Source organism: Topomyia yanbarensis, chromosome 3 (genome assembly GCF_030247195.1).
Source record: "Topomyia yanbarensis strain Yona2022 chromosome 3, ASM3024719v1, whole genome shotgun sequence".
In the NCBI taxonomy this organism is placed as follows: Eukaryota; Metazoa; Arthropoda; class Insecta; order Diptera; family Culicidae; genus Topomyia; species Topomyia yanbarensis.
The window spans coordinates 246,707,855-246,720,228 of NC_080672.1; the positions used below are offsets into that span (position 1 = coordinate 246,707,855).

General features: G+C 37.6%; 1 long non-coding RNA gene across 1 annotated transcript; it reads right to left on the minus strand.

Moving 5' to 3' along the window:
• Positions 1 to 8,548: 8,548 nt before the first annotated feature.
• Positions 8,549 to 9,126, minus strand: LOC131690145 (uncharacterized). The gene is made up of 3 exons (XR_009305520.1): positions 8,968 to 9,126; positions 8,834 to 8,907; positions 8,549 to 8,772 (listed from the first exon to the last, which is right to left on the minus strand). It is a non-coding gene; the product is annotated as an uncharacterized LOC131690145 (long non-coding RNA).
• Positions 9,127 to 12,374: the final 3,248 nt, after the last annotated feature.

The window sequence follows — 12,374 nt, forward strand, 5'->3', positions numbered from 1 at the left end:
GTTTAAAAATTTGCGGTATAGTTTTCATTTTTTAGCGATTTTCAGCGATTTAATTAGCTGAAACCCGCAATATTTTTCACTGAATTTATCAGCACTTCTGTTTTTTCGGTACATAAACATTATTCAGTAGAATACTGACTGATTGTTCGGCAAAATTGTACCAACATTACCGAACCTCGTCAAAAACTTATAAAACAGGTACAGCAAATCAGCTGTCAAGTCGCCATTTTCAGAGGAAACTGCTGACTGGCCAGTATTTTTTGACGTTTGGATATTGCATGTTGCGTCTATAGATAGACTTTCGTGCACATTTTGAAAGCAGAAAAATAAATATTCACACGTTAAACTGCACGGAGAACAGCAAATAAACAAACCGATTATCTTCTGCACAGTCCTACAGAGGGTGTTAAACGTTGTTTTTGTTAGCCACTGCAAGAACCAAACTATGGTAGATACGGTGTGAGCATATTTTCGTGTGACAAAATTATTTTGCTGTGAGTCTATTAGGGGGTAAAGTTCGCAATAGAACGGATTGCGGAGAGTTCGGTAACCGAATTGTTTTACTGAATTGATTACCGAACGGTTTGCTGTTCAAAACCCCAGCAAAATTTTACTGTACCCAGTAATTCAAATTAAGTGTGTAGTATAATGTCCTTTAAGAAAGACTTCAGGTTTACAGAATGAACAATTCCATATTAAATTTGCAAAAGGGCGAATAAGATTTGTAAACAAACTTTTATTTTGATGATTTCTCTTAATTTACTACAATTTCAAAGCAGAAAACAATTGAAATTACTTCTACGAAAGGTAAAAATTTACATAAACGCATATTTTTAATGGAATTCCACTCTGCAGCAGACTAATGAGCGAAACAAGTTTGTTTACAAAAAACACTTTCGCCCTTTTGACGAATTAATATTGAATTTCACATTAACCTGTAAATACAACAAAGGTTGTATAACATGCCACTGACACAAACTGGAGGAGTACGTATTTCACTTCGATAACAAAAGATCATTCGTGAATTGGGAGGACCAGTAAAAGTACGTTACAATGCAGCTGGCAGTTTACTCCTATCACATAAGAAGTTTTGCTGACTTGACAGAGCAGGCTAGGTGAAAAATCGATGGGAATGACATCCTTTACAGATCTTCAGGCTAACTATATACTCGGACAATGTACCCAGAGGGATAATTACTCCGGTGGAAAATTGAGCTGAATTAAAACCAATTTTAACCAACCTTATTTTTATTTCGAAATATGTATGCCCTAGTGTATGCCTTTTATTAAAAAATGCGGAAACTAAGTATCAGAAAATCTTAACCCTAGAACGTTGCACTTGGGTACAAACGTGCTCCACGCCTTCTTTGGAGCCGTGTGAAGACGAGAATTCATTGCTCGTTTTTCTCTCGCACGGAAAGGACGTTTGTTTGCGGTGCTCGTCGTTTTTTTGACATTGAAAATGTCTTACTGTGCTATCTGGGGCAGGGTGTCATTCTCAAATCTAAAATCAAACGTCTGTCACGTTTTTGCGTCACTATTTTGAACGTTAATAACTTTGTTATTTATGAACGGATTTCCCTCTGGTTATCACCAAACAATTTGGAATTAACTGAAATAAAAGGTAAAGTAATAAAAAATAAAGTCCATGTAAACATTACAAGCGAACTGTCAAAATTGAACACTCAGTTCATTTGTGACGTCACCGTAAAGTATTCATTAGCGTACAGATTTGAGCACCCAGCACACTACGCTTCTAACAATGACGTCATCCTCGACTATTTAAAGAGCACCCAGCACACTACGCTTCTATGAATGACGTCATCCGCGACTATTTAAAGAATATCATTCCCCGAGCGAGTTCAATCTCCCGCCGATCGTTGGGCCCTAAAGAACAGCAGTAGCAATCAGGCACGTTGACAATGCGCTGCGATGAGTGGTGCATTTGATCACTGCTACCGCTGGGGGTGTGGACGACGACAGGTCTAGGCATCCAGCGGCCAAGCACTCGTCATGTCTCCTTCCCATGGCTCTGATTGGCAGTATTGATTTTGGCGATGACGTCATCCTCGGATATATAACATTCAGCATTGCTCGGGCGAGCTCTTTCTCTGATCGAACGTCGGAGCGGAGACGATAGCAGTAGCCGACAGATATATTTAAATTATGCACAACTGGACAGTTACGGCACTCAGTCTCAGTGCTAGTCAGCATGCCGTTGCGATGAATCTATTACCGCGTTGCTTTTTGCGACACTAGAGTTTTTAAAACTGAAAAAAAAAACAAATCGACGGTTATCTAATTTGGATCCTTTTACGCCGGTACACTCTCTTGCTCATTTCGATTTATTAAGGTACTCGTTCCGCATAAAAGATTAAAATTAGTGCGTATCGAAAATGTTGAGCCCTAGTTAGCTCGATCCATATCGTAACCCTACCCATTGGGGCTGTACACAAATAACGTAGCTTTTTTCGGCGAATTTCGACCCCTCCCTCCCTCTAGTAGAATTTTGTCACAATATTCCTCCTCGTCAAAAATTTGCTACACCCCCTCTACCCCCTAATGTGCTACGTCATTTATACATGGCCCCTGGAACCGCACTGGCTGTTGTTTAAAACGGTATCCCAGTAAAGTTCAGACGGAAATGAACGGGAATTCTGGCTGATTCCAGTTCACATTCCGGCTCCAGTGACACAACCGATTCTAGTTAGAATCGGTTGTGTCACTGGAGCCGGAATACGAACTGGAACCAGCCGGAATTTCGGTTCATTTCCGGCTGAGCTTAACTGGGATGCATTGATCGAAATGGTGAAGCGAAAATCGAAGCGTGACTAAAATATTCGTTAATTTTGTGATTTAAACAAAACGAAAGAAATATATTGTAATTTAACTCGAAGTTTAACTAACACAGACTAACAGACATAACACTATGAGGGAATTCCCTAAAAAAATATCGATCCATCAATTTTCCCAGAACACTAGCTCCACCTTTTATTCACGGTCCCAAACACTCACTTGCTGGTGGGTTACCCCTCAGGTTTGGGAACAATTTTAGTGGAATATCCCCCATATGCTTCTTCATATGTCAGTGGCGCCATAATTTCAAATGTGGCCACAGTCCCAACTACAAATATATTTAAAATGACCGTTAAAGCTGGCGAAGCTTTCTTTTTGAGTGTTATGTCTGTTAGTCTGTGGTTGAACCTTATCAACTCAACAAAAGGGACCGTCCATAAACCACGTAGACCGAAATTTGAGAATTTTTGCACCCCCCTCCCCCTCCCCCTAGTAGACCTTAGTAGACTTTTACCAACCCCCCCCCCCCCCAACAGTCTACCTAGGCTTTTATTTTTTTTATTCACAGGAAATGTGAATTTAGCAAGAAGCACATTATAATGTTCAATTAAAAATTAGCGTTCAGATTTATTTCAAGCTTTTTAAATATTAAAGTAAGGTTTTTCACATTGCTTTTTTGTCTAGGATTGATCAAATCAATTAATACCGATTCCAGGTGCTTTCCAACGTTTGTGTAGCGGAATACCTCTTTTCAAGGTTAGTCACTCAATATATCACGCAGAAAAATTAACCATATTTAAATCAAAAATATGTGTTATTGAATACTATCATTTATTGTTTATTACTTCAAACAACAAACGTATTGGTCTGACAATATTTTTATATTGCAAAAACAATAAATTTTTGCTTTCAATAAAAACTGTTTTTAATTTCAGTAATTTTGTTTTAATTTCAATAAAATATTTATTAAAAAATGGAACAATAACTTTTTTTTATTGAAACAATAAATAAATTTTATTGAATTCAATAAATAAATTTATTGTCTCCCGACCAATAATTTTCTTTATTGAATTTAATCCATATTTTTATTGAACCTACAAATCTTTTTTCTGCGTGATATAAAAAGATATATTGCTACAACTAGCTTAAATTTTGGCCGAAGTGCGACCTACACCAACAAAGCAGAATTGCTAAACACTTTTCAAGCCTTACTGATGCATTCAAAATTGTTAAATTATAAGAAACAATTACAAATTAATACTGTCAATGTGTACTATCATCTAGACTAAAATAATAAACCAAACATGCACACAAATTTCACTTTTCGTAAACAAATTTCAATATTTCTAAGATAATAAGATAATCTAAATTGCCTTATTTGATTAAGGGAACGAAGCTGTTTAAATCTTCCCAAAAATATTTATATTTCTTATGTACTATTAGTATCACCTAAGAGTATTATCGCAAAGTATCAAAGTTTAACTCCGAATATTTTCGAAGATAAATATAGTAGAATCGGTTTGCACGGAGTTGCATAGGGTCAAGACGTAAAATTTAACGGGTGTTTAAAGATTTTGAAATCAGTTTAAATGATTGCAAGAGAAACTGATTAACTCGAGTAAACACTTTGTTGTAGAAGTATAACTACACTACTGCTTTAACCACCAAAATTAATAAATAAAAAATAATAAAAAATCTACTTATTGTTAAAAATCGGGTTTTTTTTGTTACAATGCTTAACTTTGACCATTTTTTAACTTTTTATGGTTCATGCATTTAATGGTCCATGCATGTCTGCTAACTAGTGGTGTCTCAGATGATTTCACAGTCAAAATCTTCCGTCGAGAGGAATTTTGGGCGATCGTCTTTAGAACTGTTATTTACATTTTGTATTATCCCTAGATCAAAACTATATCAAAATATTGCGCACTTCCCACCAACCTGGACTCCGCACTTTCGAAGTGCGAGTCATCAAACTGCTACTGAAAACTGCGAGCTGTCAAATCACATGTATTTCAAGTGATAGAGATGGTATTTTCATGGACAGACCAGTCGAGCTAACCAGTCTATGAGAAGAATTCAATAGAAGAATAGTAAGTGCGCAGTGTGGTTAGAATCCAATTTTTACTGCCACAAGCAATATACGCAAGAAACAACAACGTGTGAGGTTGTCCAAAAAAATCGTGGGTACTGGGTTGAGTGGTCGCTTAACGAGTAGTTACCTCATTAGTGTACTAGCTTTGAAGTTTCTGCATAAATACTGAATAGACCGATATTTTGAATACAACTCTCTTTAAATCCCATTCATAATTAGTAATACGAGAATAACAAAAAATAAACCCGCAAAATTTTTAACTGAATTTCTGCACTTCTGTTTTTTCGGTACATGAACATTATCCAGTAAAATACTGACTGATTGTTCGGCAAAATTTTACCAACATTACCGAACCTCGTCAAAAACTTACAAAACAGGTACAGCAAATCAGCTGTCAAGTCGCCATTTTCAGAGGAAACTGCTGACTGGCCAGTATTTTTTGACGTTTGGATAGAACGGATTGCGGAGAGGTCGGTAATCGAATTGTTCTACTGAATTGATTACCAAACGGTTTGCTGTTCAAAACACCAGCAAAATTTTACTGTGCCCAGTAATTCAAATTAAGTGTGCATTTGGGCGCGAGGTCGAAAAGGCGGTTAGTAACAAGTTAAGTTAGTAAGCAAGTAACCTTGCTACCATTTTGGAGGAAAACCAAAATATGAATGCAGCCCGAGTTAGGCAGTACCCAGTCACCGTGGCAAGCAGAAAGTTGGCAAAAATTGAGCAAAGCGAAATTGATTCTGGCAGAGTTTCTGCCAGTATTTTGCGTGATTTGTGCAAGAATTCTGGAAAAAGATTCGCTCAAATGCAACAACCGTTTCTGGCAGAAGCGGTTAAACTAATCGATGCTGCTCACTTTTAGCCAGAATCCAGCCAAAAATGTACGGCCAAGATATCTGTACGCTTCCTGCCTCATCTTTGTCAAATGTTTTGCTCGATTCGAGCTAAATTCTACCAGGTAGGAATTGCCAGGATCTTTGCACGGTTAATTTCCGAGTTATGCCAGGGTTTTGCGCGAGCGAAACCGAAATTGCTCTAGTTTAACTAACCCGACAGGATGCGCGCAGAAATCTGACAGGGCCGCTAAACAAAGACAAACAGAAATCTAGCAGAACAGTCTCTGCCAGAAAATTTGGTGACTGGGTATCAGAACCGCCCAGGCAGGGTGGCCAGACCTACCGATTTATCGATAGTCCTACCGATTTTGGTCTTCCCTACCGATTTACAGACGACCAAGGCAAAACAACCGATATTTTGTTATTCCTACCGAAAACTACCGATTTTTATTGATTTTGGACACATCCTACTCAACATTCATTTTTGGGTTGGATTTGGTCTGAGATCTGTGTTGTCAGTATTTTACAATTCTATGGCTGTGAACCATTTGGTGAACTTTTTAACTTTTGGTTAAAATCTGACACTTCGAAAGTTATTTGCACAATAACCCTGCTTTGGAGCATGGTTAAAATTGACAGAGCGATAGTTAAATTTGACAGCTCGATGGTTAAAATTTTGCCCATGATGCAGAGTAAAAAGGTGGAAACATTTTCTGTACCTAATTGAGGTTGTCAATATTTTTCAATACAAAATAGATTTGTTTGGATTATTTCATGATGTGGATGTTTACTTTTCAAGGCTATGGCTGTCATACTTAATGTAATAAGAAAAAAAACTAATTTTAAAATATCGACAAATGTTCACACCTCTACCAACTTGTGGTCATCGCAGCTGTCAATTCTAAATAACTATCCATATGTCAACTTTTGAAATGGTTCGCTCTCTCGGTTAAATTTTTCCATTCAATAGAAAATAACTTTCGAACTGTCAAATTTTAACTAAAGGTTAAAATAAATCGCCAAATGGTTCATGCCCAGTTTACATTAGTGCTGGTTGCCATCGGCTGGTGCCAGCATGCTGGCAACCAGCACGCTACCAGCATAATGTAAACGCTTGCCAGCAGCTGGCACCAGCAGATGCCCAGTAAAGTTCAGCCGGAAATGAACTGGAATTCTGGCTGGTTCCAGTTCGTATTCCGGCTCCAGTGCAACAACCGATTCTAACTAGAATCGGTTGTGTCACTGGAGCCCGTGTACGAACTGGAACCAGCCAGAATTCCAGTTCATTTCCGGCTGAACTTTACTGGGTGGCATGCGTTTACATTATGCTGGTAGCATGCTGGTTGCCAGCATGCTGGCATCAGCAGATGGCAACCAGCACTAATGTCAACGCTACATTAGGGTTAAATTTTTCCATTCAAGAGAAAATAACTTTCGAACTGTCAAATTTTAATTAAAGTTTAAAAAATCGCCAAATGGTTTACAGCCTAGGGGCAGATCACTCTAGAAATGTATAACAAATTTGCATCAAATTAGAAAAAAATTAATTTAATTTCCATTTTTGCATCAACTTTGCACTCCCTTGAAGAAAAGTTTGTTTAGCAAACCCTACGCTGATTCACTTTGTTCGACGTTTTGTTGAATCCCTGTCAAAAAAGCGGACGATTATGGTCAGGCGATTTAAACAGTTTGACGTTTGACTCAATTCGCCTGTGCTAATTGCCCCTGGGAACAAATGCAATTTGCGAATGCGATTTAAAGGCAATTTCAACACTTAGAGAAATTTTCTGGCGGCTGAAATGGACTTGGTTGTTTTTTTTGCGTTTTTCAAACATGGCGGTTCATGTTGGGCTTAAGCTTAAAATTGTTTTTTTAAACAATTGGCGTGTTCTCGCTTCTATTTTGTTTGTCAAGTGCACTTAATTTAGCCAACGAATATGGGAAATTGTGGAATCGTGTGTAAGTATAGTGGAACAAGATCTCTGACCTAAAGTCTAAATGAAAGTCAGATTGCGGTAAGTTTAGGCACAGAGAACAGACATATAAGCTAGAACAAACTTTCCTGAAAAACCTGTGTAAACATTCAAATGAAAATACGTTGAATATCACCATCGCATACAGGTTCGCATGCGTGAGTCACCATTGTATCCAAGTTTACATACAAGTTCCATATAGTGATTGCTGGCCGATGGAAGCGCCGACCAGTGGCAAGTTGCTACTTGCCGTTGTCATTTCAAAGCGACAGTTTAATTTCTTACACAAGTTGAAAACTTTACTTGTATGTCAGTTCTCAGTGGTTTAGGTGTGCAATACGAATTTCACCATGGATTCTTCCTATAGTTTGGTGGTGATTACCTAGTGTACTGATAAATTTACGTGAGTAGATAATGAATCCGAAAATAAGTATTATTTTTAAATTTTCATATCAGGCGATTAAATGGCGCGTTCCTTGGGCGATTTGGGGGCAATTTAAGGGCGGGTAGAGCGGCCAAAAAAATGACGGCGGCGAATCACCCAAATGTTGTATTTAAAATAGCCCCCTAATTGCCCGCAAATTGTAGGGCAATTAGCACATCCGAGTTGGCAAATAGCCCCCCGCTAGCCAGCAACTTGCCCATTTTGACTGGGATGTAGGGCTAGTTTATTGCAGACCCCATAAAAAATCCTCCCGATTTTCCCTACGACGAAATCGGTTTTCGTCGGCTGAATCGCCCGACTTTAAAACCGACGAATTTATAGATTGTTGCACCGACTCTTATGAGAGTTCGACATGGGCGTATGTCAACGAAACAACCGACGAAATCAGTCGACGTAACATGACTAAATCGGTGGATGCAAAACAATTTAATGGGTCGATTTATCGATACTTATAAATAAAGGAAACCTAGTTTGCTTCGGGAATTTCTGTAAATAAGCACAAAAGAATATTGGAATAGAAGAATTTATTGGTGATTTTTTTCTCGCTAGCTATTATGAAGGGAGGTCAGTACGTATTTTGAACTAGCACTAGCAATTAGCACCAGTATTCACTGCAGAAGCTATTCACTGGAAAACAACATAAAAATTAGCTCCACCAGTCTTAAATAGGCAACCTCAAAACACTTACGTTTGAATGCATAACCGATAGACAGTCTAGTATCTGTTCCGCTGTTAGAGGAAGTCACAAAATCTCGACGGTTGCTAATACGAATACGGAATATTATAAAAACACAAACGGAAAACAATGCAACTAAAACTTACCCAAAACTAGCCGATTACCGAATAATTTTTGTATTCCGAAATTATAATCGGAATATTTTCCATTGCCCGTGCAATTCAAGTAATATTTGAAATAAAAAACTTCAGACCACTGGTTTTGTCAACCTCGCTGTCAATAAGCAAACCGATTTCGTCTGTTGAATACAGCGCAAATTCGTTAGCTGGGTGTTCGCTAGTTGGGCTGTTCGTTAGTTGGGTGTTCGCTAGTTGGGACATGCCCCAACAAAAAGACACTCTTATGTCAAAAATGAAAGTCAAAAACTGATTGACGTTTGAATGTCATTGATTTCAAGGGGTTCATCCCCATAAAAAATCCTCCCGATTTTCCCTACGACGAAATCGGTTTTCGTCGGCTGAATCGCCCGACTTTAAAACCGACGAATTTATAGATTGTTGCACCGACTCTTATGAGAGTTCGACATGGGCGTATGTCAACGAAACAACCGACGAAATCAGTCGACGTAACACGACTAAATCGGTGGATGCAAAACAATTTAATGGGTCGATTTATCGATACTTATAAATAAAGGGAACCTAGTTTGCTTCGGGAATTTCTGTAAATAAGCACAAAAGAATATTGGAATAGAAGAATTTATTGGTGATTTTTTTCTCGCTAGCTATTATGAAGGGAGGTCAGTACGTATTTTGAACTAACACTAGCAATTAGCACCAGCATTCACTGCAGAAGCTATTCACTGGAAAACAACATAAAAATTAGCTCCACCAGTCTTAAATAGGCAACGTCAAAACACTTACGTTTGAATGCATAACCGATAGACAGTCTAGTATCTGTTCCGCTGTTAGAGGAAGTCACAAAATCTCGACGGTTGCTAATACGAATACGAAATATTATAAAAACACAAACGGAAAACAATGCAACTGAAACTTACCCAAAACTAGCCGATTACCGAATAATTTTTGTATTCCGAAATTATAATCGGAATATTTTCCATTGCCCGTGCAATTCAAGTACCCTCTAAGAACGGTTGGTTTCAAAATCGTCCAATGAAGGACGTTCGTTGGACCAATTTGGACAACGTCCAAAAAACTGTTCAACGAACGTCCATTGTTGGACCCGTGTTGAACGATTTTGAAACAATTTTTTGGACGTCTCAGTGGGTAATATTCGAAATAAAAAACTTCAGACCACTGGTTTTGTCAACCTCGCTGTCAATAAGCAAACCGATTTCGTCTGTTGAATACAGCGCAAATTCGTTAGTTGGGTGTTCGCTAGTTGGGCTGTTCGTTAGTTGGGTGTCATGCCCTAACTAAAAGACACTCTTATGTCAAAACTGAAAGTCAAAAACTGATTGACGTTTGAATGTCATTGATTTCAAGGGGTTCATTGGTTGATTTCTGTGGCGATCCAGAAAAAAATCATACTTTGAAATTCAATGGAATTTTATTTTTTGAATTCATATTTCGGAATGACTTTAGTGAAATAAATGTGTTAAATATTTCGCTTCTTCCACTCAACATCAATTAGTTTGAAGGCCATCTCTGATGTATTCAATCACATTATCCAATCTTTTTAGCTAGTAACAACGTACTATCACAGATAACAGACGCTCGATTTGAATCGTGTGTAAATACCCGCTGCTGAAATTACGAATAAATCAGACATCTGAAACATGTTTGGCAAACGTTTGCAGATGGCGCAGTGATCACTACAATGCAGTTAGAGTGCAGCTGTCAAACACGTGTAGCAAACAGTAGCGCAGATGGCAATAGTGAAACACGGATTTTCAACGTATATCAATTTGAAAGTTTACACAGGTTTTTGAAGAAATTTTGTTCTAGCCTAAACGTCTGTTACGGTGTATCCATTTCCTGTTTTATGTGAATAATTGATTGATGGCAAAAAAGAACACTAATGACATACTTTGTCACAAAAAAAACAACTTTAAACTGGAAGGAAACAGTCAACTTTTGTGAATTGTAAAATATTTCTGTTTGTTTTTTTATGTTTATTTATTTTTATTTTTAAAAATCAGCGTTTCCCTTGGGTAATTTTTATCAGCTGTCAGTTGCCCCAATTAACGGATACGATTCGCTAGTTGGGACGCAGTCGTGACCCAACTAACGAATTTGCGCTGTAATATGTCAATTAAATCATGTTTCTATGTTCCCAACCGATGTCTCAGTCGATTAAATCGAGCACCAGATTTACACAGATTAAATCTGCCGATTAATATGTTAATTCGCAAATACATCCGACGTAATCCGATTTATTCGGTAAATTAATAGGTCGATCTCGAAGATCCCCGATTTCGTCGGTCGAGTGTGCAATTTCGCAGCTGTCAAATTTTCTATGGGGGAGTGTATGTAAGGAGAGTGAAGACAACTGTCATGATTATCTGTCAGTAATATTCCAAACGAACAAACGACCTCTCAAAATACATGGATTTGACTCGTTTGGAATGACACTGACAAATAATCATTGTTCCAATTTTGACAGTGTCGTCACTCTCCTTATATGCACTCACCCCATAGAAAAAAGTCGATTTTTTGGCAGACGAAATCGGTTTCCGTCGGTAAAATCGACCGATCCTTCTACCGATGAATCAATGGATTGTTGCATCGTCTTTTACGATTGTTTATAAAGGGCGTCCCTCGATGCGAAGCTGTACGAAATCGACCTTCGAAAACACACCAAATCGATAGACTAAAAGCGACGAAGTACACAGATTATACCACAGTTTATAAAGAACAGTTGCGCAAAGGCTGAAGCAAATCTACCTATCGAACACTCAAAATGTCTACCTATCGAACACGAAGAATAACAATGCTCTAATGCGTGGGGAGTATCGTTATTATGTGATTATAATTATAAGAAAAAATTCAAGGATGTAATATTAGCATTATTTCAAACCAGGAATATTTCGCTTAAAGATACAATTATTAAAAAATATATGTGCACTGGTATTTAAATTTTGTACTATTTAAAACACCGGAACAGCTCTGGGTAGTGTTAATAATGTTCCACTGACAGTAGAAATATGAAGGTATTTCTCATAGTTAAAGTGCAGCTAAAATTTTGACAAATTTGTGTATGCATTCCACTTATGTACTTATTAAAATTTATCTTACGCTGCAAATTCGACTGTTTTTGTCACTCCCCAATCAGACGGCAAGCGGCAAAAATCAATACATTTCGTTCTTAGTTGCGGATCAGTTGGGAAACAGAAAAGCTTAAATTCTTTATACGATGTTATTTATCGTACTGATTTTTACAAAATAAAACTAAACACATAATTTTAAATTTTAAAATGCACAAAATTAACTTCTAACTGAAGCGTTCGGGTGAAGTCATTTGAAATTTAACTAAAAATAAAAGGTTGCCAAAATTTTAAAAAGACCAAAGATTGATCCAATGTTGCCAATCCTCT